At 44.6% G+C, this 7,539-nt stretch overlaps 1 pseudogene; it reads right to left on the bottom strand.

Moving 5' to 3' along the window:
• Positions 1 to 278: 278 nt before the first annotated feature.
• Positions 279 to 396, bottom strand: LOC126204805 (5S ribosomal RNA; annotated as a pseudogene).
• Positions 397 to 7,539: the final 7,143 nt, after the last annotated feature.

Below are 7,539 nucleotides of genomic sequence, written 5' to 3'. Positions count from 1 at the left end.
CGCGTAGGCAGCAGCTAAATGAGCATCCTCTTAGAATGTCGTACCATGGCGGCTAGGTAATGGTGGAACTACAAACATGGCCTCCGTCGTCAGCCCACGGGTGGCCTACCGGTACCATCGACCTCCGTGTCACCCTCAGATGAGGATGCGGATAGGAGGGGCGTGGGGTGAGCACACTGCTCTCCCGGTCGTTATGATGGTATTCTTGACCGAAGCCGCAACTATTCGGTCGAGTAGCTCCTCAATTGGCATCACGAGGCTGAGTTCACCCCGAAAAATGGCAACAGCGCATGGCGGCCTGGATGGTCACCCATCCAAGTGCCGACCACGCCCGACAGCGCTTAACTTCGGTGATCTCACGGGAACCGGTGTAGCCACCGCGGCAAGGCCGTTTCCAGACGTGTCAATAGGCATAATTTTTTTTCCTTTTTGAAGATATTACAGAAATCACCGAGTCCCACTCCTTATCCAGTTGAAACCCACCGTAACGGTTCGTTAATAAGATCTTTCGCCAAAAGTATTTCCACAGATTCCTTAACAACTGACTTCTAGAAAGATCTCGTCGAGGTAAAGATTTCTCAAATTAACGCTCACGACCGTTACATCGTGTATTTAAAGCAAACCTGATTTGCATCCTCATAATGGCGCTACTAGCACCACTCTTTTGCGACTGTTGCGAAATATGAACAGACGTCATCTTTCAGATGCATGCCTACCAACTTTCGTCGTTCAAATGGCTCTAAGCATTATGGGACTTAACATCTGAGGTCATCAGTCCCCTAGACTTAGAACTACTTAAACCTAACTAACCTAAGGACGTCACGCACATCCATGTCCGAGGCAGGATTCGAGCCTGCGGCCCCGCGGCTCCAAACTGAAGCGCATAGAACCGCTCGGCCACAGCGGCCGGCTCCTTCTTGGTGATGCGTTTTTTTTCCATCGGTGTAGCTGATCGGAAGTGTACATTTCACTATCTCCGCCAAGATCATCCATCGTTGGGGATAATGTGTAGCATTGAAAGTTAAATCCTTACAGAAGTTCTAATGCCAAGTTTCTTTGTCGCAGTTCAATTTTTTCAAGATAATACGAGGCGTTTTTCTTAAGTATATACCATTTAGAAATAAAAGTAAAGCAAGCAGACTTTTCTTAACAACTGTATATTACATGAAAGCCTGTACTTTATTGCATTTGAAACGCCTCGTACGACTGAGAATCACGCCGACTGTGAAATACGCGTTGTGATTCGTTTTCTGAAAGGTAACGGCGTGAAAGCGGCTGAAATTCACCGTCAGATCAGTGAAATATGTTGAGAAAACATTGTTAGCGATAGGATGGTAAAGTAATATGGAACAGCTTTTAAAGATGGCAGTGCGAATGTTGTGCATTATGACGAATGAAGTGGGCGGTCTTCAGTAATTTTCGACGAAATTTTCAGTTATTTCTGAAAAACTTAGATTCCTTGTTGTGCTATCTGTCAGACAGCGAGAAGCAAATTGTTATTTGTGGGGTTTCAGTGTAGATTTTCTGAAAGTACCTTGAAGTATGATTCGGTTCTTTCAATTTGACATCAGTTATTGATCTTTCCCACTACGGTAGTACAGGAAAGCAGCACACTGATGATAATATTTTTATAGATCAAGATAAATTTAATAGATAAACATTTATCCTATTATGGATGGTCTTTCTGATCGCGATGCACAGCTAGTTAGAGTGTATTACATAGTTCTATACAGTAACGCAAAACAGTTCTCCAAAATTGTGCTTTCAGTTAACGATTTAACGTTTGCAAATTTTAGGGAACGCTTTCAGCAGTTAAACTGGGTTGAGGTGTTCAACAGGAAATGCTACATAACTTCACTGATGACATATGAAATGCTTTGTATAACCGAACATCACCAATTGGGATTTTCTGCGATATCACAAAGGCTACATAAATCATGCGATTCTTCCAGATAGGCTTAAGTATTGTGGTATGAGTGGGACAGTGCACAAACGGTTTCATTCATATTTAAATAGAAGCGTACAGGAGATTGAAATAAACAGTTAACATAATGCGCAAAAATCAGAAGATTCCTCGAGCTGCGGAGGTATCAGGAATAGGGCGCCACAAAGTTCAATACATTACTGTTCTTAACATATGTTAATGACTTGCCACTAGATATACATGAAGATGCGAAGCTACTTCTTTTTCTTATGATAAAATTATAGTAATCATAACCAACGAACACGAATTAACTGAGGATATTGTAAATAACGTCTTTCAGAAAATTATTAAGTCCTTCTCTGCAAATAGACTCTCATCAAATTTTGATAAACCACAGTATATACAGTTTTGTACAGTCAATGGCTCAACATCATTAATAAATATACTGTTTGAACAGAAGTCTCTAGCGAAGACAGACTATTCCAAATTATGGGGTGTATGCATTGATGATAGATTGTATTGAAAGAAACAGATTGATGATCTGATGAAATAGCCGCTTCCAGTTCAAAACTAATAGCAGTGTGTATAGCTACAACACTAGGAGAAAGGCTGATCTTCACTACTGTGTGTTAAATCTAACTTTGGCACAGAAAGGAGTGAATTATGCTGCCACCAAAATCTTTGTTCACTTACCAAGTACTATAAAAAATGTGACAGACAGCGAACTAACATTTTAAAATAAAAGAATTTCTTAATGACAACTCTTTCTCTTCAACAGATGAATTTTAGGTATAAATTAGTAGTCTCACAATTAGAAAAGTAAAAAGCTTCGCTGCAAAATTCGACGTCTTTGCTGCCAGTGCTGGCACACTCGTCTACCAAGATCAGCTCTGAAGTGTATTGTGCTGCCCTCGGGAACTGAAGAAGCGACTTCATTGTGTTCATTGCCACAAAAATTCAAACTAATTTCACCTCACACAAATCTGCGCATCTAAGAGAAGCTCATAAAACTTCATTGAACTGTTCTTCCTGATCCACTCTGCAGCCTTGATCTCCCAAATCTCTCGATTTGTCTGGCCCAGTGAAAGATCCACTCAACGGGAAGCTGTACGTGCACGATCTACATCCACATCAACATCTACATTCATACTCCGCAAGCCACCTGACGGTGTGTGGTGGAGGGTACCTTGAATAGCTCTATCGATTCTCCCTTCTATTCCAGTCTCGTATTGTTCGTGGAAAGCAAGATTGTCGGTATGCCTCTGCATGGGCTCTAATCTCTCTGATTTTATCCTCATGGTATACGTAGGAGGGAGCAATATACTGCTTGACTCCTCGGCACAATGGAGAGATTACTGATGCAGCAAGACGTTGGCTCTGGCGTCCGCCAGGCCGGCATACAGGCATTCCCAGTAAGGCCGTCGTATTGAATGGAGATTGTGTTGAGGAATAGAGTTTTGTAGCCAAAGGATTGAGGAATAATATGGTTTATTGGAATCCTGAATAAAAGCAACCAACTATCGGAAAAAAATGTGTCGCATTAGTTATTGAACGCCTCTTGTAGAAAAGTGAATTGAAGTAGAGGCTTTCACATAAAAAAGCTACTAAAAGCCAATTGGTTTTATTTTTGTTTCAATTACTTAAAAAGACAACGCCTCATAGCTAAAACTTTACGACTACCCTTGGCAGAAGCGAAGACTAGTAGTGGATGGCCATCAAGAGCGACGGTGAGAGCGGGGATCAGGTAGCAGCCGACTTGGCTCTGTTTCGCCCAGTCAGCCAGCCAGCGTGCGTGATCCCCGGTGGCGGAACTGAGAGCTGGCACTCCGGAAGGCGGCGCAGCGAGAAATCGCCCGCCGCGCCGGCGCGGAGCCATACGTGACGCGGGGTTAGCCAGCTGGCGGCACGCAGAGGCGAAACGCTCTGTCTGCCAGCGGACGCCGAGCGGCGGCGACACGGCCACGCAGCCCCAGCTGATGCGCCGCCACCAGAGCGTGGCCGGGCGCCGAGCTGGGACCCGGCTGCAGGGGGGAGGCGCTCGCCACACCCACCACCACGACTACGTTCCGAGAGTACTCAGAGGCGACATGGAACAGCTGAACAGCTGAAAGGACGGTTATTAACTGATACATAAGAAACTGTCAGCCTCGAGTGCGGTAATGAAACCAACCTCTACCAACCATCCTATCCCAAATAATTGAGCCTACTTCGGAAGATATACCTGAATCTATAATTTGTATATGAGGGCATGGTCTAGAAGTAAAACTAAAACAGCCTGAATAGGCGTAGTCACATTTTAAAAATTCGGTAAACATGTGACTACGCCTATTCAGGCTGTTTTAGTTTTATTTCAAGACCATGCCCTCTTAGACAAATAATAGATTCAGGTATATCTTCTGAAACCTAGGTAAGGGTTGGTTTCATCACCGCAATCAAGGCTGATAGTTTCTTTTACATTAGATTATCACGATTTCTGACTGGGGTGTAATGTTGAAAGTACAAAAAATTTTATATATACTAAGATGGTATCTGTTTTTTTCGGACATGTCCGAAAGAACAGATACCATCTTAGTATGTATATAGTTAAGGCTCACCAGCCACTTGACCATCTTCTTCTTCTGTGCGAATGCACAAGCAGTGCCCGAACTCTTACGGGAATCGGCAACGCGCCGCGAGTAATGAGTATAATGGGCGGTAGCACTACGAATGTCGTGCGGGACAATACGTTGAGAATGTGGGTTTCGCAGCAGGCATGCCAGAGATAAATCCCTGCAGTCACGCTCTCTTCTGTGTCCTCGGTGGCTCAGATGAACTAGCCGGCACGGTAGCTCAGCGTGTTCGGTCAGAGGGTTAGCTGCCCTCTGCAATAAAAAAAAACTGACTTAATGGATCAACAACGAACATAAACGGATGTCTCACGACGTCCGCCCAGAGCAGATGCAACGAACAACAGCGAACAAAATGAGATTAAAAAAAAAAATATGGATAGAGCGTCTGCCATGTAACCAGGAGATCCCGGGTTCGGGTCCCAGTCGCGGTACACATTTTCATCTGTCCCCGTTGACATATGTCAACGCCTGTAAGCAGCTAAGGGTGTTCATTTCACTGTAACAAAAATTTTTACCTGGCGAGGTTATTGACTGCATTTAATCATAACATCGATTTGGGCTATTGTAACGATGTCCAGTGACAGCTCACTATGAAGTGCCTCAATGGAAAATCGTTCCTTTTAGCTGAGTGGTCATCGCGGCGGTCTATCACGCCAAGGGGCCCGGGTTCGATTCCCGGCTGGGTCGGAGATTTTTCTCCGCTCAGGGACTGGGTGTTGTGCTGTCATCATTATCATTTTATCATCAGCAGTGGAAGGCAACGGGTAAACACCACTGGAATCACTTCCCTAGACGATCATGCGATGGACCTCTCTGACGAGGCTTCCCCCATGACAAAGCCTGACGTAAGGCAGAACACAAAGGAAGTACTCTAGTCAACTGCAAAGTGCAACGAAATTAGACGAGCACGCTTTCGAAACCCCGTAATTGCCTCCAATTACGACATACAAGTTTGAAATTTGGCTCAAAGATGCCTACAACTTTCTTCTCTAATTGTGCAAAAGCTTGGAAACTTCTGATATCATTTTCGGATTCAGTGACGCATCAGACCACAAGATCTCGACACATGTGAAAAAAAGGCCACAGCTCGGAAGTTCATGTGAGCTGTAAGTTGGGTTCACAATGTCACATTAGCACCAAATTTCACCAGAATTCTGCCCAACGCCGCTGTGAGCGTGTCCCACGGTGAGGAGTTCGTCAGAGTCCCTCTTGTCCACATTTCACCACTTCTTTTGACGACTCTACGATGGGGCGTTGAAATCACGCTGCTGTCTTTTGGCTGGCCGAGGAAAATATTTCAGACACACCGCCGCTCAGCATCGATGCGAGAAGACCTCAGGGAGTTGTATAAAGAGCGTCAATGAAACCAACGCTTTTCTCTGGGGCATTGATTCCCACACATTTCGCAGTCGAAATCGACAGTTCGCAGTCCGATGAGCAACAGGAAGATGTTTTCAACAACCTTTGTCGCTGCTGACACCCTCCGACGTTTCAACCCTTCTCTAGGGATACAGTGGGGTAGCATCTCCACTGAAGGTGATGCGACTCCTTTGGACACCAGTGACCGCAATATTTACTCTCGTGTACAGGATGAAACCACTAGGGCCGTTCAAAATACATAAACGGCAATGGATCTCTCTAAGAACCCCAGATGGGTAACACCCTCAGTGTTATGCTTTCGCACCATTATGTAGGAAGACTGTAGACACCTTTGGACCAAATTTCAAAATTATGTGTCGCAATAGTAGGCAATTACGCGGTTTCGAAAAAGCGATCTTTTTATTAAGTTGCGCAGTGTATGTCATACAGCTACAGTCTAAAACTAATAGATGGGCTAAATATTAGAATAAATTCCCACATGACCAACTACAAAGACAAACTAATACTAAATACACTCTCCAGTGACATTAATCTGACCCCCTGTCAAAAACGAGTATGGTCCTCAAGAATAGACGCATACTTTTGTCCATCGTGTCTTCCAGAATGGCAAGATCACCCAGGGAATGGCACGAAAACATTTCATAGGTCATTGTGCTCCCTCCTCCGGCTTGGACCCTTCCGAAGACTGTGGTAGGCTCTTTCATTTCAGCATGAAACGTCATTCATCTGATAAGACCACCAATCTCCACTCAACAGGCATACAGTTGGCGGTACTGCTGTCCAAACTCCAGGCTTCATCGCCGATGAACAGAAGTCAGCATGGATGCTGATCCTAGGATCAGTACATATAGGATACTCTTAGCAGTGCCAGTTGTGTTGACAGTTCGACGAATTTGTAGCAGTTCTGAAGTGAATGCCGTGAAGTGTTTCCTTCACTTTAGTAATCGAGCTGAACTCACGAGGGCTTAAGTCACGGGAGTGCAGTAGTTGGTATAGCACATAGCAGCCGCACGCGTCAAACAAACCAGTAACAGCTTGCACTGTACGTGCTTGAGCTTTGTCCTGCTAAATGACGGTCAGGTCCTGCAGAAAGTGTCATCACTTCTGTCTCTATGCTGTTCATTTTTGGAGCACAACCTACGACCAGCTTAGAAGTGATGACACTTTTTGCAGGACCTGACCATCATTTTGCAGGACAATGCTCAAGCACGTACAGTGCAAGCTGTTATTGATTTGTTTATCTGATGGGGCTGCTAAGGGCTATACCACCTACTGCATTCCCCAGACCTAAGCTCTCGTAAGTTCAACTCGATTTCTAAACTGAAGGAAACACTTCACGCCATTCATTTCAGAACTGCTACAAATTCGTCGGGCAACAGACCGCGCCGATCGAACTGTCAACACAACTGGCACTGCTAAGAGTATCCCACGACTTCCACATCGCTGGCAACGGGTTATAGACAATGTTGGTGACTACTTTGAAGGTCAGCAAAACTTTGAAACACGTATCTATTTTTTACGAGTCGTAAATAAATAGTTGCCACTATTAATGTTCCAACCCTCGTTTATACTGAGAGGCCAATGTCAGAATATACAGACTAACGAACAGGGATCGACAAGAGGTTC

Source organism: Schistocerca nitens, chromosome 9 (assembly GCF_023898315.1).
Source record: "Schistocerca nitens isolate TAMUIC-IGC-003100 chromosome 9, iqSchNite1.1, whole genome shotgun sequence".
Taxonomy (NCBI): domain Eukaryota; kingdom Metazoa; phylum Arthropoda; class Insecta; order Orthoptera; family Acrididae; genus Schistocerca; species Schistocerca nitens.
This window is presented reverse-complemented; position numbering and strand designations above follow the sequence as displayed.